The sequence below is a fragment of the Microcebus murinus genome, chromosome 16 (assembly GCF_040939455.1).
Source record: "Microcebus murinus isolate Inina chromosome 16, M.murinus_Inina_mat1.0, whole genome shotgun sequence".
In the NCBI taxonomy this organism is placed as follows: Eukaryota; Metazoa; Chordata; class Mammalia; order Primates; family Cheirogaleidae; genus Microcebus; species Microcebus murinus.
Window position 1 is genome coordinate 46726633 of NC_134119.1, and position 26033 is coordinate 46752665.

At 48.0% G+C, this 26033-nt stretch overlaps 1 protein-coding gene across 2 annotated transcripts in view; it reads left to right on the forward strand.

Annotated features, from left to right (window-relative positions):
• SYNDIG1 (synapse differentiation inducing 1) overlaps window positions 1–26033 on the forward strand; it is a 164915-nt gene that overhangs the window by 13643 nt on the left and 125239 nt on the right. The window lies entirely within an intron of this gene.

Consider the following 26033-nt stretch of genomic DNA (forward strand, 5'->3'; position numbering starts at 1 on the left):
TGTTCTAAGATACATGCAAAGTTTGTGCGTCTTGACTTAAAGTAATGAAATATCAGAAGAACCGAAATGCCCATCAAGAGGGGATGGTTAAATATGATGCAAATGTAACAAGAGTTCTTTAAATAATGAGGTAGAGTGAATCCCTGAGACATTGGCTAGGGCCGTGCCTGGTGTGTATTTATATGGGCAAATGTCCATGATAAACTAATGAGGATGGAAAGCTAGAGAAAAATATGTTTAAAATTTTTATGAATGTGGTATTCTCTGGGGAGTTTACATATGCATTTATGTGATTCTTGAAAGCTACTCCCCAAGTTGTTAATGATATGTAGCTATGAGGAGTAGAGTGGAAAACAGGAACTTCCATGGTTTTTACTTTCTACAGTATGGTTTGAATTCATAAAAATAAATGTGTTGTTTTTGCAGTTATAAAACTCAATTTGAACAAATAGCGATCCTACAGAAATAATTAGAGGTCTGGATATACTTTCTTGGTTGCATGCTCATTCACACCCGCGTGTGGGGAAGTGGGAAACCTGTGTCCTTCTGGACGTTGAGCAAAGGGGGTTTGTGCAAAGCATGCAGTGCACACTCACACACCTCTCACACTCTCACACAGGAGTGTGCCAGGGTGGGAAACCACCAGAGGAGATGCCCTGACACCACCAGGAGCAGCTCCAGCTGTGGGGTTATGTATGGATTTTATTCCCTTTGTTACTTTTCTAATTTTCAACTTGATCATTTATTACTATTTTGATTAGGAAATAAACCTAAAAGTTTGGAAATTATTTTACCCTTTCTTCTCCCTCTGACTTGATTGAAAAACTGTTTCTTAATCATATTCTATATTCCTGTGTCCTGTGCCTAGCATACATTATGTGCTAAATGTTTGCTCTTCCCTGTCTTCCCCGGGCTACCTGCCCTCCTCTTGAGAGACCCTCTCTGCGCTCACACCCAGGACTGCCCTCTGAGGAAGTCCCTCTCCTCTGAGTGTGCAGGTGCGTGTACTCTTTCCCATGGCCGGCAGGCTGGGCTCTGAGCTCAGAAACAGTGGACACACTTTCAAAAGTAGTTTATTCAACATTGTGTACACATTGTATTGTGTACCTAGCATTCGCTTCCTCTGGTGTTAGACCTCAGAGATACAGGGCCTTGCCTGGTGGTGCGGGGCTTCATTGATCGACACAGGTCCAAGTATGATGACAGGGGTGAGTTCAGGGGCTGTGGGAACGTGGGGAAGAGGCCCCTAACCAGAATGGGGGTGGGATGGGGATGCTGTGTCTACACTCAGCTAGACTCAAACTCTGAAGGTTAGACTGGAGGAGTAGAAAGAAGGGGTCTTCCAGGCAGAGGGTACAGGAGCAGGGTCAGAGGTCCAGGACACCTGGGGGTCCTGAGGATGAGGAATTTTGGTTGGCTTCAGAACCTAGTCTGCACCAATGGTGTTTACTCAGATCCAGGCAACCACTTCAGAAACAGTAGATGGAGTCAGACTAAGTTGCACATGGTCCTGGCTGCCTGTTGCTGTATATAGAGTGCCCTAAAACTTACTGTATAAAAATTTCTGAGGGCTGGGAATTTTGGAGGGTTGGCTCGGTGCTTCTGGCTCCAGTCTGTCATGCAGGTGCAGTCAGTGGGTATCTGAAGCCAGAAGAGTGGGAGACTAGATTTGCTGGGGGCCAGACAGGTAACCCTGTGTGATCTCGGGAGCTCTCCCTGTGGTCTCTCCACATGGGTTACATTGGGCTTCCTCACAGCATGGCGGCCTTGAGGTATCGAACTCCTGAAGTGGCGGCTCAGGGCTCCAGTTCAGGTTTTCCAGCAAAAGAGAGAAGTTGCATGAATTTTTCTGACTTAGCCTCAGGACTTACATAGCATCACAGCTGTCACATGTCTATGCTACATGTGAGTATCAAACCACCTATATTCAAAGGGGGGTGGTCAGAGAGACCCCACCTCTCACTGAGAGGAGTATCATGGCCACATGATGGAATAGATGTGGGGTGGGAAATATTGTCACATCCACTTTTAGAAAACATGATGTGAAACAAATAATAAAAAATAAAATATCTAGATTACTTGTTGTACACACAGTAGGTCTTTGGATTACACACACAAAAAAGAAAAATAGAACCCTTATCACAAAATTATCTAGATACTTTTTTAGTATATGGATTTTCCATAGTATTATGGTTTGGATATGGTTTGTCCTCACCAAATCTCATGTTGAAATTTGATCCCTAGTGTGGTGGTGTTGGGAGGTGGGGCCTAGTGGGAGGTATTTGGGTCATGGAGTGGTTCCCTTATGCCTGGCTTGGTGTCCTCACAGTAGTGAGTTCTCACTCTGGTAAGACTGGATTAATTCTCAGGGAATGCATTAGTTCTTGAGACAGCAGGTTATTATAAAGCGAGGTTCCTCCTTCAGTTTGGTCCCTATTCGCATGTGTTTGTTTCCCCTCTGACCTCAGCCATCTTATGACACGGCACGAAAGCCCTCACCAGAAGTCAAGGCCATGCTCTTGAACCTCCCAGCCTGCAGCACTGTGTGCCAAATAAGCTTTGCTTTATAAAGTACCCAGTCTCAGGTATTCTGTTAAAGCAACATAAAATGGACTAAGACACATAGTGTTAATTATTTTCCAATGTTACTATAAGTTCTTAGTGTGTCAGTTGTACTTTAAAGTATATTCTGTTATATTCTAGAGTGTGGTGCTGTACTTGGGTGAGTAAGTCAGGAACCGGGGCGTAGATTAGCAGCACCAGCTTTGCCCGTTAGATGCTGCATTAGTCATCACGTAAGGGAATTCCGGGTCTTAGGAGTTTCATGCAATTCTTTCACTCGCCAGTGTTTTTACTGAAAAGATGGAAGGGAGAGGTGGGAAAAAATTGGAACTTTCAGGTCTTTGTAGGTCTAATGATTTGCCCAGACTTATGTATAAATCAGTGGCAAAGCTAATTTGGATCTTTTTTGCCCTTTTCCATCTTTTTGTTCCATCTTTTTCTTTATTTTGTACAGTAACGTCTTCTTTAAAGAAAGAACTCTTTTAGCAAGTGTGCGTGCGTAGGTTAGGAGTGGTGCAGCGGCAGATGACAGAACCATGAGCACAGCTGGATATTGTTAGCGGCTGAACCCTGGGGTTTGCTGCTGCTGCCTGAGAAAGTCCGGAATCAGGAGGTGCCGACGCAGCGGGTCTAGGGTCGGGGCTGCATCTCTGCCGTCCCTGTGGCCTTTCCTTACTGGTTCCTAGATGGCTGCTACCACCCCAGACATCACATCTGAGGCCAAGGCAAGAAGTGGGAAAGGTGGACAGAGCCCTTGGGGAGACACTTTTGGCCCCAGCTGTGTCTTGGGGCCACCATTGGTTAGAAGAAAGTATGGGGTGCACGTGAGGACTTAACTCGTCCACCTACAGGTGAAGGTGGGCAAGGGGAAGGGCTGACATCCAGTGGTGGGTCCCCCACTCAACCAGGGGGTGTGCCTCTCCTCTCAGTGAGAGGCCTGCTAAGGCCTCGCTCTCAGGCAGCGGTGGGGAGGGAATCTGTGAAAGCCGCATCCTCAAACTCTGATGCACCTATGGGACACCTGGGCATTTGCGGACGTGCGGGTTCTGGCCCAGCAGGTCTGGGCTGGAGCCTGAGAACTTGCATTTCTTTTTTCTTTTTTGGATACAGAGTCTCACTCTCTTGTCCAGGCTAGAGTGCTATAGCATCAGCCTAGCTCACAGCAACCTCAAACTCCTGGGCTCAAGCGATCTTTCCGCCTCAGCCTCCTGAGTAGCTGGGACTACAGGCATGCGCCACCATGCCCAGCTAATTTTTTCTATCTATATTTTTTTTAGTTGTTCAGCTATTTTTTTTTTCTATTTTTAGTAGAGACGGGGTCTCACTCTATCTCAGGATGGTTTCAAACTCCTGACCTTGAGCGATCCACCCACTTCGGCCTCCCAGAATGCTAGGATTACAGGCGTGAGCCACCGCGCCTGGCCAGAACCTGCATTTCTACCGAGTAGTTGTGATGGCCGTGCTGCTGGCCCTGGGGCCACACTTTGAGTGAAGGGCCGAGATGTCGAGAGAGGGTCGGTATGGGGTGGGGTGTGGAAGGCACTGTCCCTGCCTGGGCCAGGGGAGGGTAGAAACTGCTTCAGCCAGAGCCGTTGACAACGCAGAGCTTCCAGGCTCTCATGTATGGCTCTACTTGCCTTAAGGAAACTTGTATCACCTGGATTTTGGGTCAAGAAGTATAATATGCTTAAAGTTTGTCTTATGTAACAATATATTAAAAACAACTTCTTACCATCACTTTATTTAAACACTTTGGAGATAGGACACCAGCACTGGAGTTGGCAAGTGCTGTGTTTCTGGGTTTATAGGGGTACGTGTTGCAAAGAGGCCAGAACGAGGCTCTGACCCTTCAGAGCTCAAACCCTCCAGGGTTAAAACGCCAGCTCTTTCCCTTACACCGGTGGCTGCCCTGGGTTCTCTAACCTCTCTGCTCTGGTTTCTCCATTCTTAAGCTAAAGATGAGTGCTAATATCTCAAAGAATGTGCAGCTGCTAACAAAGGGTCTAGCTGCTAACATACTTCTTGGCATGCAGTGGGACTAAATAAATAAGTGAATCCATACCTACATGGAAATGTATCCCACATATACACATGTGTACACATACACACATGTGTACACATACACATATGTGTGTGTACGTATCTGTGCATGCTAATCTCCCTTCTCTTCTTTCTGGAATCTGTGGCCCTGTGTGATGTGTTTGTAAACAGGGGCTGTGATGGTTCCCCTCCTGTCGCACCACCCCTTTGCACTGTGACTTTGCCACACCTCCCATCCAGAAGAGGAGCCCACTTCCCTTCCCTTGAATCTGGACTGGCCCCAGGATCCGCTTTGGCTGCCACAAGGGAGTGGAAGTGGCAACGGCCCGTTCTGAGCATGGTGCAGCCAGTAGCAGTCACTCACCGCCACCCACGTGAGGCTGCCGTGTGTCCTTCAGCCCCAGGAAACTGCAGCAAGAGGGACACCGGGAGAGACCAGCCAAGAACCCAGCAGCCCAGCCCAGCCCAGCTTTACCTGCTGACCCAGAAAATAAAATAGCTTCCATTTTAACCCATTATCTCTTAGGGTGGTTTATTATACAGCAAGTAATAACACATGGTTAGACAAAAAGGGACTGGAAATATCCCTGTGCAAAAATATATATTTATACTCAATTCAGTAATGCAGCCCTTGAGCAAATGCTGGAAGGAAATTCTGCAGGTCATTTATTGCTCTTGCAGAGAGGAAATGTGGGGAATAATTCAGCCGGCTCCTCGAGCTCCTGTAGAAGGCACGGCACCGTGCGGGTGCCGCGTTCACACCAAGGTGGCTGTGGAGAGCCAGACGTTGCTCATCTGTGGACGCAAAGTGCTTATTAGCACAGTGTCTAGTGGGTGACCTCCCTTTCTCACCAGCCCTTGTCTGTTTGTAACTCACTGTGGCTCTCGCTACCTGGTGGTGTGCTGGGAACAAAGGTAAGGCCAGCTGGACAGGCACAAAGGTACAGTGGGGACACTTCATCTGCCTCGAGCTCTTCTCAGGGTCCAGAGACCAGCTGGAGAGAGACAGGCCTCTTCTGTCCTGCCAGGGCCTGTGGCGCTGTGCATCGTGTGGCTTTGCCTAGGAAAGGTGAGTCTCTGTTCGGCTTTGCTGAGAGCCATCCTCCTCAGACAGGCCCCGGTGTCACTGATGAGCTAAGTGGGACCAAGGTGTGAGTGACTCACGGAACAGAAGTTAAATATGGAAGGAGACTTCCCGCCAGGACTCTGGAAATACCCCTGCTGTACCTGCTCTTAGCACCAGGCCTGGTGCCATCCTGGGGCACTTGGGTGGAGGGGCAGGCTCCTACCCACTGTTCTGGACTGGGGCGTGGATCTGTGCGCCGGGGCTCACTACCTGTCCTGTGTAAAAATCCTCTTCCCCCGTTAGTCACCATTTCCCTGCTGTGACTCGGCCCTGTTCCTTGGTCTGTAATGCTGACTCCTGTGGAGGCTGACCCAGAACTGGACGCCCAGCTTCTTTTAGAAGGCAATGGTCTAGAAATATGGGGGCCACCTTCCCACCTTCCCACATCATGCATGGACATATATGCACACGGACACACATAGACATACATGTACCATACAAATATACATGCACACACCACATATACACACAGGCACACCGACACACACATGTACCACACACAGGCATTTGCACACATGCACATGCAAACACACACACGTCCCCTGAACGGTAAACCCCCCACCTCGGTGAATATCACTGCTGCACAGAGGGAGCTGTCCCCGGGGAGCCAGGTGGCCTCAAGCCAGAGGACAGCATGCAGATACACAGACAGACAGTGGAGTGCTGGCCACAGCCCCTGGGTTCGTTAGGAAGCCTCATGGGATGTTTCATGTCTTCACTGAGCCGGCCAGGTGCTGGGTTTGCAGCCCCTGCCATGGCGTGTCTGAGCCCCTGCTTTGTCCAGGCCTCTCCAAGCCGGCTCTGTCTATGCCCACGTACAGCAGAGGAGGGGCAGTGGGGAGCCCTCCAGGTGACTTGGGGGCCGAGGACAATCCTTTTCTGTTCCATCCAGCACTGCTCTGGCCCCCAGAGCCGAGGGAAAGGTCTCTCTGGTTTGGTTCTTTTTGGGGGTGATGGGTTTGTTCTCATGCCTGAATGGGGAGCACACATCATAGTTCCTGGAGTACTTTATGTGAAGCTTGTCTTTGCGGCTTCTTGATTTTTATTTATAGACAGCTATTTCACCTAAAATAGCAGTTATGAGCCCACGAGGCTGGGATATGCCCGTGGCGTTTGGGAAACGGAGAGAGGCCGAGATGAGGGAAAATCAAGTCACAGCCAGGGTGGGAGGGGCGGCCGGGGCCCGGGGTTGGGGAACGGTGTCTGCAGACCATGTGCCCAGGTTTGGATCTTGGCTTGTCCCTATCCCTTGGGAAATTACACAACTTCTCTGTGCCTCAGTTTCCTTGAGCATGAAGAGCAGGCCCAGTTGCTTCTCCATGGTGGTGTCACTGTGATTACCCGAAACAAAAGGCTCTGCAGGTCTGGCACTAAGCAGGGGCCAGTGTGACAGCTGTGGCCAGTACTCCTTAGGCGGGGCCTCAGCCGAGGCCAGCTCTGGGGGAGTGGGCCGGTCAGTGTCCCAACTGTGGCGGGGAAGCTTCCCTGGGGAGCGCCATGTTCCAGTGGGCACAGCGGGCGGCGGGCAGATGTCAGTCAGCAAGTCAGGCCCCACATGCTGGATATTCGGACCAGTCTGAATGGGGACACAGCCAGGGAGGAAGTAAATCCCAGAGGAGGTGGCCTGGACCAACCTTCTAGAGCCCAGTGGAAAGACCTAGCCCACACAGGGAGGCGCCCTGGGATCAGGGCACCTGCACCTGCTGAAGGTCCGACGTCCCCAGCAGGTAATAGTTGGCCGTTGAGGTCCTGTGCCAGGAGAGGACAGGCCCCACGTGGCGGAGCAGTGAATGGGGCTGAGACAGTAACACGTACAGAAAATGCTGTTTCAACAGGCCGCATGCATGCTGTTCAACAGGCCCTGTGACTGGCCCTGAAGACACTAACCAGTCGGCTCTCGTCGGCTGCGGTCCGTTGCAGGAATTCTTTGAAGGTGGTGACTAGTGGAATATTTAATAAAGCAAAGGCTGGCCCTGGAGAACAGAGGTCTGTACAGCCGGGAGAACACCGCTCGAACACAGCCAGGAGGGAACAGGACACTCGGTCTTTGTGCAGAACCAGTGCTGTCAGAACAATGTAACTCGCGCGCGACAGGTTGACAGGTGCAGCAGATTAAAGAGTGGTGAGCCTCAGATGCTATCGCCTTGACTTTATTAACTCCTGATTCTGACAGTCTCAGAGGCCGCACACGGCAGGGCTGAGGGCAGGGCCAGCAGCGGTGTCTGCCGCAAGAGGGAGAAGCTTGGCATCACCCACAGCAGACCCAGGAAAGGGTTCCTGGCACCGGGGGATGTGGGCGTGTACGGCTCTGCCTGGTTCCCAGGTGCAGACCCCACACTGATGTGGGCCTTAGGGTCAAATGACAAAATAGAAAATCCAGTCCTAACATGAGCAGATGACACTGACTTGACAGCACTCTGGTATATTTGGAGAATGTTCAAAGTACAGTTATGGTCGAAGACAGTCAAAAGCTCCTGGGCACCTATGCATGTCATGGTTTGTGTCATGCGCTTTCTGAGAAGAATGTGGGCTGCAACCTTCCAGAAAGACCCCCCGGTAAGTGCGGGGAAGGAAGCAGGCTGAGTGGAGGAGCGGAACACCAGAAGTGGAGTGGGGTGGCCAGGAGTGGCATCTTTGGGGAAATGATTTAAAAGTGGCGTCTTTAAGACAAGAAGGATCCATCCTTGCCAAGGTGTGTGGGAAGGAGGGTCCAGGCATAAATGCAAAGGCCTTGGCATGGGACCCCAGCGGAAATGAGCCAGTGTCTCCAGCAGGTGGGTGGGGCAGAGACAGGGTGGTCACACATGGTGAGCTTCGAGGGTGTGGGGGAGGCTGCCCAGCCACAGGAGATGTGACAGGCAGGAGGTGGGCCAGACTGTGCCCTGGGTACAAGCCAGGCCGACAGGGTTGGACTTTGAGCGCCTTGGGGGAACCACGGTAGGCTGTGGGCAGTGGGGCGTGGTCCCGTGACCCTTTCCACAGTGGCCTGCTTTGTTGCAAGGGAGTTGAATGTGGGGGGGGGGTGCACAGGGAGATGGGGGCCGGGGAGGTGGCTGCTCCAGGCCAGGCGAGATGGGCCAGGGTGAAGTGGGCACTGGAGGTGCTGGGCTTCAAGACAGGTGCGTGGAGGGTGATGCTGGGGTCTGGGATGGAGTGGCTGAGCTGTACGGTCAGTGAGGCCTGGGATGTTTAGAGCTGCTTGCTCTGGCTCCAGAGCCTGGAATTGAACGTGGCACTCAGAAAGTGCTTGGATGCTTATGTGGGGCTGGGGGACAGGGCTGGCAGAGGAAGGGCAGAGTTCTGTCCTGACGCTGCCATGTGAGAGAGGACCTCCACCCCAGGGGGAATGTCCTGGCTGGGTGCTGGGGGGGCGCTGTCAGCTGTCAGCTCTGGGAGGACAGTGAGCCCCAGGGTGGCCGAGCTCACCCAGGAGAAGGATGCAGGAAGGATCTGGGGTCGTCCCAATGTGTGGACACCCAGAGGAGGCAACCCGGCCCTGAAAGCTCTAGCCTTTTGAGGTCCCTGGCGTACAGATCACTTGAGTGTAGGGCCAGGGTGTGGGGGCAGGAGGGGCTGAGGTCTGAACACAACAGAGGTGTCACCAGCAAAGTACAGGGGCGTGGAGGAGGGCAAGGGAGTGAGGAACCCTTGTCTGAGTGTGGGATGGCGATGAGTGCAAGTTGGGCAAGATGCGGGGGGAGTCTGGGGCATGGGGTGTGGGAGGTGATGAGGCAGTGGAAGTGAAAGATTGGAGGGCTCGGTGTTAGGGAGACACCACTGGGGCTTTATCGGAGAGGGGGCTGCATAGCCGAGGAGCGGAGTGAGGCAGGGGGAACAGATGACTGAGGATAAGGGCCAGCGCCCCAGGTGAAGCCACACAAAGTGCCCTAAACAGTGGTGGAGGAAGAGACAGAGGGCTGGTGCTGGCAACACCCTCCACTGGGGATTCGTGAGCCCTGAGGAATGGCAGGGACAGGATGTGGGCAGCAGGGGAGGGAGGGCAGGACTGGCCGTGGAGAGTCCTGGGGAGCCAGCCTTGTCACCCCTGCCCCTTTGCCATGCAGAACGCTGGCATGGCCGCCCAGAGGAACCTCTGCCATGCTGGCTGAGGGGCCTCAGACATGGCCTTCCTGAGGTCCTGAGTGAGGGCAGAGCAGCCCCTGCTGCCTCTCAGAGGATAAACGCCCTTTGTGCCCCCCGGGGAGCCGCTGCAGTTCTCTAAGTTTCTGTGCCAACATAGGATCCCCCTCTGTTAGGAATGATCGCTCTCAGGGTTCTGGAAATGCCAGTTCTCCTCTGCTACATAACACTTGCACTGGTCAGTTAAAAAAAAAATAGTATCTAGTATCATGCGTCTACTATAGAGGTGGTCATTAACAGCTGTGTTTACGATACTTAACACTGTACACATTTAAACTAAGACACAGGTATGACACGGTGCAAGGGACAGACTTGCTCCCTCCTGAGATGGGATTTGCCAGATAGGTTTTGTGACCCCGACTTCTATTGACCTTCTCAGAGACATCACCAGGCAGGGCGGTTCCTTGCCAGATGTTTCAGAAGACTCCCGGTAGACCAGCCCCGGGCACATCAGACCAGCCCTCCGTCTGCCCCCAGCTTGCTGAAGGCCAGCCCCCTGACCACTTTTAGAGGGTCCCCTACCTGCTCACTGCTTTTTTGAGGGGGCTACACAAAACATTCATCCTTTATCGCTGCCCCCACCCTGTTTTATCTCTCAGACATAAACCTATTTATAATCCCAGCCGGTTTCTTCCAATTCCTTGAGCCAGCGGTTCCCTGTTGGGTGGTGGCAGTGGGCCGGGAATGTGGCCTGGGGGACAGGAGGGCAGCTGTGATGCTCTGCCTTGCTCTGAGATGCACTGACACAACAATCCGGATGCAGACGGTGTGGGTCGCGGTTGGAGTGAACACACTAGAACAATGGTCCCCAACCTTTTTGGCACCAGGGTCGGGTTTCATGGAAGATAATTTTTCCATGGATGGGGGTGGGGGTGATGGGTGGGGGAGGGTGATAGGTGATGGGTGGGGAAGGGGGGACACAAAGCCCAGGCAGTGATGCCAGGTGATGCCAGCACTGGCCCGATGCTCACCTCCTGCTGTGTGTCTGTCCCTCGGTCCCCCCCCCCCCCGCAGCCCAGTACCTAACAGACTGCGGACCAGTACCAGAGGTTGGGGACTTCAGCACTAGAGAACACCCCTCTATGAAAGTGCTGGTGGGGGGTTTATCTGGGCAGGAGGAGGATCAAGCCCTGGGACTTGGACTTCACTTTCTTCACACACAAAGTGGGAGGAATATAATCCCAAAGTTGTTGGGAATTCGCACAAGATCACATTGGTGAAGTATGCTATACCCCTATCCAAATGCCCGGTGAATAGTAACTGCCTGATAAATGGAAAGTGTTATTATTTTTATAGTCAGAAACTGTTAGGTTCAGGAATGATAGACAGGAACCCTGTCCCTGCATTCCCGTATGAATTTTAGAATGCACTTGTCAGTTTCTTCCAACAAGCCAGCTGGAATGTTGCCAGGGATTGCACTGAATCCATAGCTCAATTTGTGAAGTGTGGCCGTCTTAATGATATTAAGCCATCCAATTCGTGAACACGAGGTATCTCTCCATTTATTTAAGTTTTCTGTAATTCTTTCCAATTATGTCTTATAGTTTTCAGTGTACAAGTGTTTCATTTCTTTTGTTAAATTTATTCCTAAATATTTTATTCTTTTTAATTACCAAAACATGGGATTTATATAGTAGAATGAACGTGGGCTTTGGCATCTGGGAAACTCTGTTACTGACCAGGTTTGTAATCTTGGGCAAGATACTGTTTTTCTGAACAACTGTTTTCTCATCCATAAAATGGGCATCATAATTCATTACTGCTGGGTTGACAAGGTGAGCACCTGGGATATTGTGTGTGAAAGTACACAGCACAGTGTTATAAATAATGATCTTGTTTGTTCCTTCACTAAATCTACAGTAAAACTATTATTTATTCTACATATGATATCTTATCCTGAGGCTAAATCAGAATACCTCCAACAGAGTTGGGAGGGGGGAGTTGTTTGCTTTTGTACTTTAGATATTTAAAATATTTTTTCACTCTTATTTTTTCTTCAGTGATATAATTTTAATCTATTTATTATTAATTTCTATCCCTTCCCCCCAAAAAACTGGTACCTTTGAATTCCTTCAACCTATATCTAGCCTTAGTGAGCTTATTAAAGAGTTATGTATCTTCAAAGTAGCAATAATACAATTTTCTTCATTTAATATCTCATTGCTAGATCATATTTTCTCAGAACCATGGAATTTTCTTAAAATTTCATTCTTCTGTTCTTACATATTTGAAATACCTGAGGTGATTGATGTCCAGGCCTTAGAAATCAAGCAAGTTTATTCTCCTTTTAATTCAGTGGGGCGGGGGGAGTCTTAAATTTTCTTCTATTTATTTTTATTTCAGGGGTACAAATGCTTTAGTCACATGAATTGCTTTTGTACAGTCTGAGTCAAAGTTTGTCCATCACCCAGTTCGTTTGCATTGTACCCATTAGATGTGAATTTACCCATCCCCGCTTCCCCCTTCCAATCTACTTGATTTCTGTTGAGTTTTACTTCCATATGTGCACATGAGTGTTGATCAGTTAGGTCCAATTAATAGTGAGTATGTGTGGTGTTTGTTTTTCCATTCTTGTGATACTTCACTTAGAAGGATGGTCTCCAGTTCCATCCAGGTTGTTACAAAAGGCATTAGTTCACCATTTTTTTTATGACTGAGTAGTACTCCATGGTATATACATACCACATTTTATAAATCCACTCATATATTGATGGACACTTGGACTGTTTCCATATCTTTGTGATTATGAATTATGCTGCTGTAAACATTTGAGTGCAAGTGTCTTTTTTATAAAATGTCTTTTTTTCCCCTTGGGTAAATATCCAGTAGTGGTATTTCTGGATCAAATGGTATTTATACTTTTAGTTCTTTGAAGTGTCTCCATACTGCTTTCCTTAGAGGTTGTACTAGTTTGCAGTCCCACCAACAGTGTATAAGTGCTCCTTTCTCTCCACATCCATTCCAGCATCTGTTGTTTTGGGACTTTTTGATAAAAGCCATTCTTATTGGAGTTAGGTGATATCTGATTGTGGTTTTGATTTGTATTTCCCTGAAGATTAGAAACGTTGAGCATTTTTTCATGTTTATTGACCACTAGTCTATCGTCAGAGCAGTGAGGCAAGAGGAGGAAATCAAGGGCATACAAATGGGGACAGAAGAAGCCAAACTGTCTCTCTTTCCTGTTGATATGATCTTATATCTAGAAAACCCCAAAGATTCTGCCAAGAGATTCCTGGAATTGATAAATACATTTAGCAAAGTCTCAAGTTACAAAATCAATGTATACAAATCAGTAGCATTCCTATATGCCAACAATAGTCAAGCTGAGAATCGAATTGAATTAAAAGGATTAAATACCTTTCATAATAGCAACAAAGAAAATAAAATACCTAGGAATATATTTAAGGAGGTGGAAGACCTCTACAATACACTGAGGAACTGCAATACACTGAGGAAGGAAATCACTGAGGATGTAAACAAAAAGAAAAACATACCATGCTCATGGATTAGCAGAATCAACATTGTTAAAATGTCTGTAATGTCCAAAATGATCTATAGATTCAGTGCAATCCCCATTAAAATACCAATGTCATTTTTTGCAGATCTAGAAAAAATAATTCTACACTTTGTGTGGAACCAGAAAAGACCCTGACTATCCAAAACAACCTTAAGCAAAAAGAACAATTTGGGAGGCATCAATTTACCAGACTTCAAGCTATACTACAAGGCTATAGTAACCAAACATCATGGTACTGGCACAAGAACAGAGACATAGACCAATGGATCAGAACAGAGAACCCAGATATAAAACCATCCTCAATATACACTGGGGGGAAAAAATCCCGATTCAATAAATGGTGCTGGGAGAATTGGACAGCCACATGCAGAAGACTGAAACAGGATCCACACCTCTCACCACTCACAAAAATTAATTCACTATGGATAACAAACTTAAACCTAAGGCATGAAACTAATAATTCTGGAATAAGAGGTTGGAAAAACTCTTATAGATATTGGCCTAGGCAAAGAGTTTATGAAGAAAACCCCAAAGCAATAACAGCAGCAACAAAAATAAGTGAATAGGACCTGATTAAGTTAAAAGCCTTCCGCACAGCCAAGAAAACAATTTACAGAGCGAACAGACAACCTACAGAATGGGAGAAAATATTTGCATGTTATACATCTGATAAAGGGCTAATAACCAGAATCTACAAAGAACTTGGGCAAATCAGCAAGAAAACATCAAACAACCCCATTAGAAAGTGGGCAAAGACATGATCAGTGGGTTTTTTTAAGTCACAAATGAAATTCTTAGATTTCAGAAGAATAGTAAGGGACTGACCCCTGCCTGATCTTAAAAGGGACAGGCCCAGTCTACCTGTTTGCACTACAGTGCTCATGCCATGCCAAGGTGGCAGTAAGTATGGATGGTCTCATAAAAGTGGCATTTCTCCTGGAACGTTGGGTCTCTGCCCAAAGTTAAACACATACAGGGGCTTTTAAACCACACTAGGGCCATTGCTATTAAAAAGAAAAACCAGGAGCTAGTGAAAATGTCAATGACGGGGCTGGAGAGTTAGCTGATGGGCCCCATGAGTATGTGAGGACCAGACACTGTTCTGGTTTTCTTTGTGATCGGTGGGTTCCCTTCTGCCAGAGCTAGATGGAAAATGATGGCTAGATACTAACAGGGAACAGCTTTCTTGACTTGGATTGTCCAAATTTCTGATCTTACACTGAAGTCTCAATACACGCTCTCATACAGTGTAGACCTTGGCATCATCAGCTTGAGGCACTCACTAGTTTTTTAAATAAACAAACTCTCTCAGCCCTCCACGGCGGCTTCATATCACAGCCTAAACCTCAAAGAGGCATCCAGCCCATTGGTGGACTCTTCAGAACAAAAACAAAGCAATATGCTTATTCAGGTATGAATGACACAAAAACCTGTACACAGTTGATGTACACAACTTGATGAGTTTGCAGGTAAGTGTACAGCCCTGAAACCATCATTACAATCTATGCCATAAACCTGTTCATCACTTCTAAGAGCTTCCTCCTGCTCTCTTTACTAGTATTATTTGTAGTAGGAACACTTAGCATAAGATCTGGTCTCTTGGCAAATTGTTAAGTACACAATACAGTATTGTGACCCTACTCACTGTGCTGCACAGTAGAGCTCTAGGATTTATTCATTTTCTACAGCCAAAACTTGGTGCCCTTTGGCCAACATGTCCCCATTCCCCCTGCCCCTGTGAACCAGCATTTTTACTCTCTGTTCCTATGAGTTTTACTATTTTAGATGCCTCATATCATGTACGTAGTATTTATCCTTCTGTGTCTGACTTATTTCATGTAGCATAATGTCCTCCAGGTTCATCCATGTCACAAATGACAGGGCTTCCCTTTTCTTAAGGTTGACCAGTATTCTAGAGTGTATAGGTACCACATTTTCTTTCCTCATTCATTCATCAGTGGGCCCTTGGGCTGCTTCCATGTCTTGGCTTTTGTGAATACTGCTGCAGTGAACGCAGACGTGCAGGTATCTCTTTAAGATTCTGACTCATTTCCTTTGGAAAGAGACCCAGAAGTGGGATTGTTGGGCCATATGGTAGTTCTGTTTTTAATTTTTTGAGGGCCTGTTTTCCCCAGGGGCGGCACCCATCAGTGGACTATTGACAGGCATTAGTGTCACCTGTTTAAGGTGAGCTGCCAGTCTTTCCTGATCCAGTTCCACCATGAGTGGTGAGACGAGGAATAGGAAATGAGGTTTTCTGTTGTGTCACTCTCACAGCTGGTGGCAAACTGTTATCTCAGGCGGTCATTGGTTCATAGTCCCCACTGCCCACCTCTGCCACCCAGGCAAGGCTGCACCGCATGCTGTCTCCAAATGACAGTTAGGATGTCTGCCTGTGAATGCGGGAGAACGGCCAATATGTGCTGGCGTGCAGTAGCATATGAACATTTATAGCACTTAATGTTGATTAGAAGCGACATGTAAGGGCTGGGTAGGACCAGATTTACCAGCTTTGCAGAGAATTCTAACTGTACACACATCACTTCTCCATGCCTTGTCCAAGCAGAGGTTGTTTGCTGGTGGGAGAGAAAGCAAAGAGTGACGATTCTCCCATCATTTAAAAATTCTGTAAAGCACAATGACAGTCGTTATGAATAGTTGATATAAATATATGAAAAGGTGATTCCTGATTATCATCCAAGGGAGTGGGGATAATAGATGCCCCATAAACCATGCCATTAATTTTAATGATTCTGAGCAAAGCATGTTTCCAGTATAAACAGCATAATCACTCTCTCTCTGTGCCTCCTCACCCCAGATTTAGTGGGAGTGAAATGGCCCAAAGGTGGGCACCAGGGAGGGGAATCCACAGAAGGCCAGCCGGCCCTTTACCTTGTGGGTTTGCCGCCAAGACTCGGGAGGCAGTTTCTGTACATCTCTGCCGACAAAAGCATCCCCGGCCCTCGAGGTAACATTTGATTTGCTCATTTATATCTCACAAATGGCATTTAGGATGATGCCAAATGTGACTGTAATGTTTCTTTAAAAGTGAGCACATACAACTGGCAGATGTCATTGATAGGAAATGGCAGAAAAAAAATAGAAATACCCTATATGCTGTAAAGAAAGGCTGGAGTACTTTTTTTTTTTTTTTTTTTTATCAAGTACTGTTTTTATCCTTTTTCCTTGAGTTTCCACTGAATATTTGGCTGTTTGGGCATTTTAGTATCAACTTAGAGAGTCTGATGTTTCTAGCTGGCAAACAAAAGCAGATTGTTTTCTTCTTTTTGCCTCTATCTTAATTCAAGTGACATGCGCCATGCCTGCTATAGATCATAAAACCAGAATGCACTGCTGTGTCCAGACACCGCTGCACCCTTCTTTGGACTTCACTTCCATGTCTGGAAGTCTACAAACTGCAAGTTAAAGCTTAGCTTTTAAAATGATGACCCCACCAGCTGTATCTATGGGAACATCAGCACCCTGCCCTACCAGGAGGACGCTCCGAATGTGGGATTTATACTCGGAAGCCTGTGCTGTGGAAGATCTGTTTCCCGTAAAGCAAAATAAATTGCAGGCAGGATCTTATGCCAGCAAGGTGTGCACATGACTCCAGGGGAGCCCTAAGGGACAGTTTTCTAATTAGCAAAGAAACATTGAAACAGAAGTGGGTGCCTTTCCAACTCTACCAAATGAACACTTAAAAAACAAAGAAATGAAAGAAATGAGGTCTCCTCAAGCTAATAACCATGCTAAAATAATTTGAAGCTCTTAGGAAAAGGAATCTATCTACCTGCCTATATAGATAGCATATTTACATATTTTATCTATTTATGGATATTGTAAAGTTTATGTTGTACTTTATATATATAATATGTACTTTGCTTTGAATATTGTACTTCTATAAATAATGTATTAAAGCTCTTGAAAATGCTATTCCATCGGGACCCAAATGTTGTGTCTGCGATTCTGTATACTTGGTGTCGTCCTTCGAGCTCTAGCCCTAGTCACGGCTGAGATACCACGTGTGAGCTGCTTCTGAGCAGCAGGGGCTCATGAAGACCTGGCCACCAATTTACTGGACTCTGTTTATCACCCTCCAGTTCATTTTGGGTCCTAAGCTATGCTGTGGAGCGGAGATTGGGGACAGAGGCTCCGAGGCCACACTGTCTGGGTTCTAATTCCAGCTCTACCACTCCGGAGCTGTTTGAGCATCAGCAATGTACTTCACCTCTCTGCACCTCCATTCCTTCTTCTGAACATGGTGGTGATAACAACAGTGTCCTCTTTATAGGAGTGTCGTGGCATATTTAATGGTGAGGTGCTTGGTCCAGGTGCCTCGGATATTATCCATCCATCACTCAATAGGCTGTATCTTATGCAGTTAAAGAAGAATCCATTCATGCTGTCTCTGCCTGGAGAGTTTTGTGCACTAGAGCAAATAAGGCCTGTGCCCCAGGTGTACCTTCAGGGCACTCGCCTCTGCAAGCCCAAAGCTTCTTTCAGCTGACACCTGTCACTTTCCACCTGGGGATTCTTTTCCAGCAGTGGGAGGCTGCTCAGCTCACACTAGAGCAATCTGCAAGGGCTGGAGAGTGAATGTCCCCCAAACAGCCCATGACCAATGATGGGCGGGGAGTGGGTGGACAATGCCCAACTCCCGCCACTGCTGGGTGGGACATCTCTGCGTGCTTGTTCTGCACAATCTCCCAGGCTTCCCCACGGGATGGCGCCCCAGCTGCCTGCAGCTGAAACAGGCTTAATAAACGCACACACTTTCTTGCCTTCCTTCTCTTTCCCGCCTTGCTCACCGCTACCTGTCTGGTGCTTTCTGGAACCAACTTCCAAATAAACTATTTACACTCAAATGCTCATCTCGGGGCCAGCTTCTGGGAAGCCTTGTAAACCACCCTGGACATTGGAATTGTAGCCTTGTTGAAATGGTAGCCCCTGCTGTGTCGTCTGCTCCTCTCCTAGTCGCTGAGTGCATTCTGTCCAGGACACGTGGTGAGCAGGGATCGATGTGACACACGCAGAGGCAGCCTCACTTGGGAAGCGTCTTTGCTTGTGCAGCGGTGCTATGGCTCTGTTCACAGAGCCTCCTGGCCTCTTCTGGATGGATCATGTCCTGTATGTAGATGGGGACAGAAGCTCTCAGAATCCTCAGGAATGAGTCCCCTGCAGATGCTGCTGGCAAACAGTGAGTGTGAAACCACCATTTATTTGACCCCAGCAGCTACTTTAGTGACTTTTAAGAGTTAGCATCATTCCATGGGTGTCACATCCAAATCTTTCTTAAGAACATGCTGACTTGCTTGTCCATGTGGAACGCACGTCCGCTGAGTGCATTGCCATTGGCTTCTGGTTAGGAAGGTGTGAAGTCTGTGTGGCTGTCATCTCCATTTCATCCAATAAAATACAAAGTCACTGGAGTGAGATAGGAGTTCCAGCAGCTGCGTTATAACTGTCATCAGATATGTGCCTCTGATGTGTTTGGAAAGCACATTCTAGGGAGTTTTGTCTTGGCATTTATATTTATTCTACTTTCAACTCTGATAAGTGGAGATCTTCACTGGATATGAGCTTTGACAAAATTATGTGCAGTGATCATCGAAGATGTCATAGCGTCAAGCCTGTCACACCTGCTTCCAAGTTTCCAGAAGCCCTTCCAGGGGATGCATGAATGCTCACATTCACGCTAAGGGTCTCAGTGCTTTGTGGTCTTCAGCTAACCCGTCCGTCACCCTTTCTTCTCAGCTGCTCCTTCCTGAGGGCCATGGAGCAAGCGTGGCTGCTCTTGCCAGGAGAAGGCTTGCTGATGCTGATGGATGGAAGCATAGCTGGGGACAGGTGGCTTCTGCATGTATTTATCACCCAGGGCGTGACAGACACGTGGCAATATGACAAGATTGTTTAACCAACTCACTCTGTGATCCCCCAGCCCCGGACCTCAGACAGTACCGGTCTGTGACCTGTTAGGAGCTGGGCCCCACAGCAGGAGGTGAGCAGTGGGTGACTGAGTGAAGCTGCATCTGTATTTACAGCCGCTCCCCATCGCTCTCATCACCGCCTGAGCCCCGCCTCCTGTCAGATCAGCGGCAGCATTAGATTCTCATAGGAGCTTGAACCCTACTGCATGTGCATGTGCATGTAAACTGCACATGCGAGGGGTCTAGGTGGCGTACTCATGAGAATCTAATGCCTGATGCTCTGAGGCGGAGCTGTGGCGGTGATGCTAGCCTTGAGGAGCACTTGCAAATACAGATTATCATTAGCAGAGAGGTTTGACTGCACCATAAATGTAATGTGCTTGGATCATCCTGAAACCATCTCCCCCAGCCTCCCCAGCAGTAGAAAAATTGTCTTCCATGAAACCAAAAAGGTTGGGGACTGCTGAACTAACTGAATGCACAGGTGATGCTAAAAAGGTGGAAGAAAGCAATTAGGAAAAAATAAGATTACTCCAGGAGAGAGGTCAGTACCCAAGATATATATTTTGGTGTCTAGAGCCGGCTGTAAGCTCAGCAGCAGCAATGATGAGAGGGAGACACAATCGGCAACATGACTCACAGTGTCCAAGCGGTAAAAATAGAGCAGGGGCTCATGAGAAGCTCATCCACTTCTGCTCCCGATATGGGATGCAGAGTTCTCCCAGAAGCAGTGAGCATCATCTCCCCCAAACACCCCACTGGGAATGCCTCCCACAGCCCCCAGCTCTCCAACCCCCTCATCCTGTGCTGGCTTTTCCATGGCTCTTATCTACACAACTCACTTGTTGAGTTCATGGTTAATCTTCACAAACAGGGGCTGCTTCTGGCTGGTTCCCTGGCGTACCCCCAGCGCTGAGAACAGTGCCTGCTGCAGGGCGAGTGATCAGTGCGTATTAGTTGAATGACCGATTGAAGAAATTTCATGAGGACTGTTTTCTTACTAAGTAGACCCATGGGCTCCAGGGAGAGCAGTTTGGTGCTTTGCAGATGTTCTTCGGTGTAGGTCCCTGATGGCTTATTTCAGTGCACTGTGGATTGTGGCATATCTAGCCCAGGGGGCAGGTAAAGATGTGCATAAATAAAGGGACCACATAAATAATGAAAATGTTTACAGAAAACAGGGAATGGTGGGGATAGAGACAAGTGAATGAAACCCATGCAAGCTGACCGTTCAACCATGACTCTAGGTCTCCATCTATGGCCAGGAGGCTGCTTGGGGGGGGGGGGCTTCGTCCTGGGGCTACATTGTCCCTGTTGTGAAGCATGGAAGTTTTCAGTTTTCCTCAGAATGGATCAAGATCCAAACTTTAAAATCTGCAGTTGATGAAGAATAGCTTTTATTTCAGAGAAGGCCAGTGGGGCTAGAACGCAGGAAGGTGTGTGTGTATCAAAGAGTTGAGGTGGAGAGTTAGGGGTTGGCTTGTGTGGGGCCTCCTGGGCCACGCTAAGGCCTTTGGTCCCCAGGAGCAGTATCACTGGAAGAATTTATGCAAGGGTGTCACAGGTCAGTTCTTTTTCTGAAACACCCCTGTGGCTGCCTCATGAACCAAGTCAGGGTGTGGGGAAGTAGCTGTAAGATCGTGGCGGTGGCCTGGGTGAGACAGGAGGATGGCTTGGGCCAGAGGGACAAGGGAGAAGAATTGGTAGGACTTGTCAATGATTTGATTTTGACGGTGGGAGGAAGTAGGTCTTGGCCAGGTGGGCAGGTGGTCGGGCTGTGCACAGACACGGGTATGGTGAGGGACCTGCAAGAGGGTCTGAGCACTGGCTCGGGGGGTGGTGGGAAGACGATGAGTTAGAAAAGGCTGGACAGTAGACATGGCACAGAGTGGCAGGAAGCCCTGGAGGGGAGCAGGAAAGCCAGCAGAAGGTGTGATCAGGGAAGTCGTGGGGAAAATGATCTCAAGGAGAAGGAAGTTGCCTGTGGGGCTCATGTGTCTGAGAGGGCGGGCGAGGTGAGGCGGGGAAGGTTTCCTCTGGACTCCTTGATGTTTAGGGTCCCTTCAGTGGGGTGAGAGGAGGGGACCAGATTGGTTCCTATGTGTCCACACCCCAGATCTGTCCACCCTTACTCAACCTGGCAACTAAATTTGGGTTGATTTTAGGAATCCTCTTGGATTTCTTACATCTGGCTTTTCCCTCCCAGTGGCATTGCAACATTTTAAATAAAGTTTAAATTTAAATATGATCTTAGGTGATGTCCACCCATATTTGTTGTTTCAAAGTTTTCTCCAGGAGCCTGGTTCAGGCGTTTCTGCTGACCGGGTAGTGCTCGGCATTCTCCGTGGGAGACCAAGTCCTGGACGTCAGAGCACAGTGGAGCTGGGCTTATTTTAGGAGATCAGAATCCAAATACAGGAAATGAGAGGCTAGGCTTTACCTTTGTAGCACTTGAAGCAAAGTTTTAAAAAATTCTGAAGACAGTGACATGTCGTTAAAAAGAGTTTCAGCATTTTCCAGCAGTCTTAGTCTCCCTGTCCTGCTGGGTTTTGCGGTTCAGCAGTAGTTAGAGGCAGGCTTCAGAACAGCATTGCTAAGGGGGGTGGTTTCTTTTAACAGGTCCAGAATGTGTGTCCCAGGATGGCAGAAATCAAAGAGGGGTTGCCTCAAATGCTGACCCTAAGAATATGGTTTAACTTCCCCACACTTTCAAGCCCTGGCCCCCAATTTATCCCAAGTGCTTTAATTTGGCACCACCAGTTTGGTTCATGAACAACCTCGGGGAGGAATTTCCGTTTACGTTGCTGCAGCTGTAGCGGGGGAGCACCCTGTCGCCCAGGTCGGGGTCTATCCTGAGCAAGTTATAAGACAGGGGGACGTGGAATCAGATAAAGTTAAACCTTTATCTGAAATGTGCCATGTGTCCAAGTAGCAGCACACGCTGGAAAGAGAAGATGCAGTGTGATGCCACATCTCAATTGTCACCACACCCAGCCGGGTTTAGGAGAAAGAATTCCACGCCCCCCCCCAACACACCAAGGACAATGAGAGCATGACCACCACCCTCCCTGATGCTACCAGAGTTAAGGGTGGCCAGTGCCCTGGACTATTGGCACTTTCAGTTTTTCCTTTGAAAACTGAAGAAATAAAATCTCAAACTATAAACTTTTGAAGTCATTTTAAGACCCACCGGAAAAGGTCCTTCCCTGGAAGTCCCGGACCGTCCCTGTGGCCAGAGAGGAACGCTGGCCCTGTGGGTACAGCCCAGGACTGTCCACACCTGACCCAAAGTGCCTGTCGGTTTCCCTCTGACTTATTTAAAGTCTGCTGATTCTGTGACTTCCATGTCAACGGCTCTTCCCAGACCGGCAAGCCAAGCCAGTGTGGTCCAAAGCAGACCACCACCATTCCGGAATCAGGCAGGGGGTGGGGGGAGTTTGAGCCCTATGGACCCCTCCCCTGTGTAGCAGGCTCGAGTGAGCCCACAGCAGAAAAGCTGGCGGCCCACAGCTTCACACTTGGTCCGCCAGGAGGGTATTAGAATAAAGGAAGCGTTTGGCAAGAGGACCCAGGTACCTTGGTTGGGCTCCTCTCCCCCAACTAGGATTTCAGCGCATGCAGCTTACATGGGGATTAATTCCAGGAAGGGCTGGAAGTGGATGGGCAGTGGGCAGGAGCTGGAGCCCATCACCCGGAGTCCCCCATCCGGGCGACAGGGGCCCAGGGCTGCGGGACTGTTCAGACGCAGTCACTGGTGGGTGCACCCTCCTCCGTCGCAGTGCCCTGTGGCCGAGGCTGCCCCCGAGCACCGACTCCAGCCTGCCAGCCTGAGGGCTGCGTCTTCCTCGCTTGCTGCAGTGACGAATGCCAGAGAGCAGCGCCGGGAACGCCTTCACTTTCTGACTCATCGTCTTATTTCCCATGTGGTTCCTTAGGGAGAACAAATGCGACTGGGCGTGTGCGTACCCCTGGCTGGTGAGAGCTGGGGCTTTTCTGGAAGGAGCTATATGCAGCTCACTGCAGGCCTTCCTTCGTCTGCAGCCACGCAGCCCATCCACCGCACCCTCAGGCACGGGACCTCAGGTGCGCCTGGCCCGCACCTCCTCCATGGCGAGGCCCAGGTCCCCTCTCGGCTGCTGCGCGGTGGGCGCGGGGGCTCCCCTGCTGGAGACGCGAACGTGAGCAGCCGTGGGCGTGAGTGAGACCGCGGAGCGGGGCCCAAGCTCCTCCGCCATCCGCCCGGGAAGGAAGCCGCCAGCAGAGGCCTCCTGCGGCCATCTGTTTCCTCCTGTCCAGGACATGCTGGATTGTCCAGGCTTTGTGAATCCCACTCAAGGAGCCCATCTCCGAGAAGGGCTGGTGGGACACCACGGGGGAATGCTACTCAGTAGCCCCAGAACCCTGCGCAGGGACACTGCCTTCCTGCAGGGAAGCTCCCCCAGCGGGCACAGCAGTGACCTCTCAGAAGAGCCTGAGGCCCCGGGGGACACTGCAGGCAGAAATACAGAGAAGTCTTCTAGGTCTCCCCAGGGTACATACATAATATGGTCTTCACAGCAAAATCCAGTAAAAAATAAAGGAAAATGCCTGGCAGGGATAAAGACATAGGTAAGACAAGTGGGAAAGCTAAGAGATTAACACAAAAATGTTAACCACGGGGCAAGGGGAAGATTAAAATTAAGGGGAATGATATTTAGATGTCATATAGTTTCATAGCCCCAGTGAAGAAAAAGGTAGGTGAAATGAAATATATTTGGAATAAATGTTAAAATGAACAAACAGAAAAGCTCCCTGGTGCCAACAAAATTTAGAGGCAAGCCTAGAAGTTAGAGATGCATTTTAAAGTAAAAATAAAAAACCAAATGAGCAGGCAAAAGTTAAAACAAGACTGGCAGTTGGAAGCGAAATAAATATAGTTCTTCAAAATGATAAAAAAGATGAGAGTGCTCGGGCTCTGGCTCCCACCTCCCCCACAGGCACACACTGGAGCAGTCACGAGAACTGGAGGAAAATGAAATAAATACAGGTAGAAGTAAGGAGCCTAGAGGTTAAATAGAGAGTGTTACCATCCAGTCCATCAGAAATAAAAACACGGTTGCCTGGATGCTGAGTCCCACAACAGAACACATTCATAGTGACTTAGACGGTGACATGAAGTCAAAAGACCACCAGTAAAATATGTGAAGACTCCCACAGGCCTGAGGTGTAAATCTCCCTGGAGTGAGCATTGGTTTACTGTGTGACGTCCCTGGGTCCCTGTAATTTTGGCAGAAACCCCAGCATCGGTAACTGACTCTCAGAGTTTAGAACCTGATGGACTGTGGGCAGGTTGTATTTAGCCAGGAGCGGGATCCAGTGTGCACACGCGTGTGTATGTGTACATTTCAATTATTTGTCATTATAAAGTAATCCTGGAGCTTCAGACTCTCCGAACTGTAACTTTTCTTCCTTTACATATTTAGAAGGCACACTTTTTATTTATATCATTAGATGTTACCCTTACATTTTTAATATTCATTTCCTTTTTTTGTTTTTTTGTTTTGTTTTGTTTTGTTTTGTTTTTTTGAGACAGACTCTCTGTCAACCTGGGATAGAGTGCAGTGGCATCATCATAGTTCACTACAGCCTCAAACTCCTGGGCTCAACCGATCCTCCTGCCTTAGCCTCCAAAGTAGCTGGGACTACAGGAATGTGCCACCATGCCTGGCTAATTTTTCTGTTTATTGTAGAGAAGGGGGTCTCCCTCTTGTTCAGGTTGGTCTCAAACTCCTGTTTTCAAGTGATCCTCCTGCCTTGGCCTCCCAAAGTGCTAGGATTACAGGCATGAGCCACTGCTCCCGGACATGCATTTCTTAATGTACAAATTCTAGAGCCAATATTGTCTTTGTCATCCTTAACCATACAGTGATGTTAAAGTCTTCTTACTTTCTTACATTATTGTTCAATATTTCAGTTCCTTCTAACTTTATGCCACCAGAATGAATCATTGTTATTGTCATTATGTTTGTTGTTTTCTGTAGTCAGTGCTTTTTAAAGATTACTCATATTCTAACCTTCCTTTCCATCTTGCATCTCAATTTTACTTTCTGTGATCTGTTTCCTTTTGTCTGGAGAATGTACTTGGCTTGTCTTAATAAGTCTCTTAGAGGTTCATTTTTTCAGTCTTTGGACAAATGCATGTTCTCATTTGTGAATGATAGTTTAGGTATACAATTCTAGGGTGAAGGTGTTTCCTCTCACACAAACTGAAATTATTTTTTATTCTCTTATGATTTCTGTTGCTGTTCCTCTTGTTTGTTTTTTTTTTTTCCTGTAAGAGATATAATTTTTTTCTCTAGTTAAGATCATATTTTTGTCTCTTGTATAGTTACTGTAAGGCATTTGGTATGGAACAGCTTTCATTTACCTTGCATTATGTGCATCAGAATCTGCAAATTCACATCTTCCATTAGTTCTGGTAAATTCTCAAACCTCTTCCGGTATTGCCTCTTCCCCATCCTCAATGTTCTCTCATTCTGGAATTCCCAGGCTATTCTTCCAGAATTTCTGTGAGTTGATTGAGAGACATTTCCATTTTTATCTTCCCACCTTTTATTACCTCTTTCATATTTTCTATCAATTCCCCCATCAGATATTTCTAGTTTGCTTATTAACTCATCCATCATTTTTTAAAATTCAGTGTTTATTTTTATTTCAGGAAATTCTAATTTACCTTATC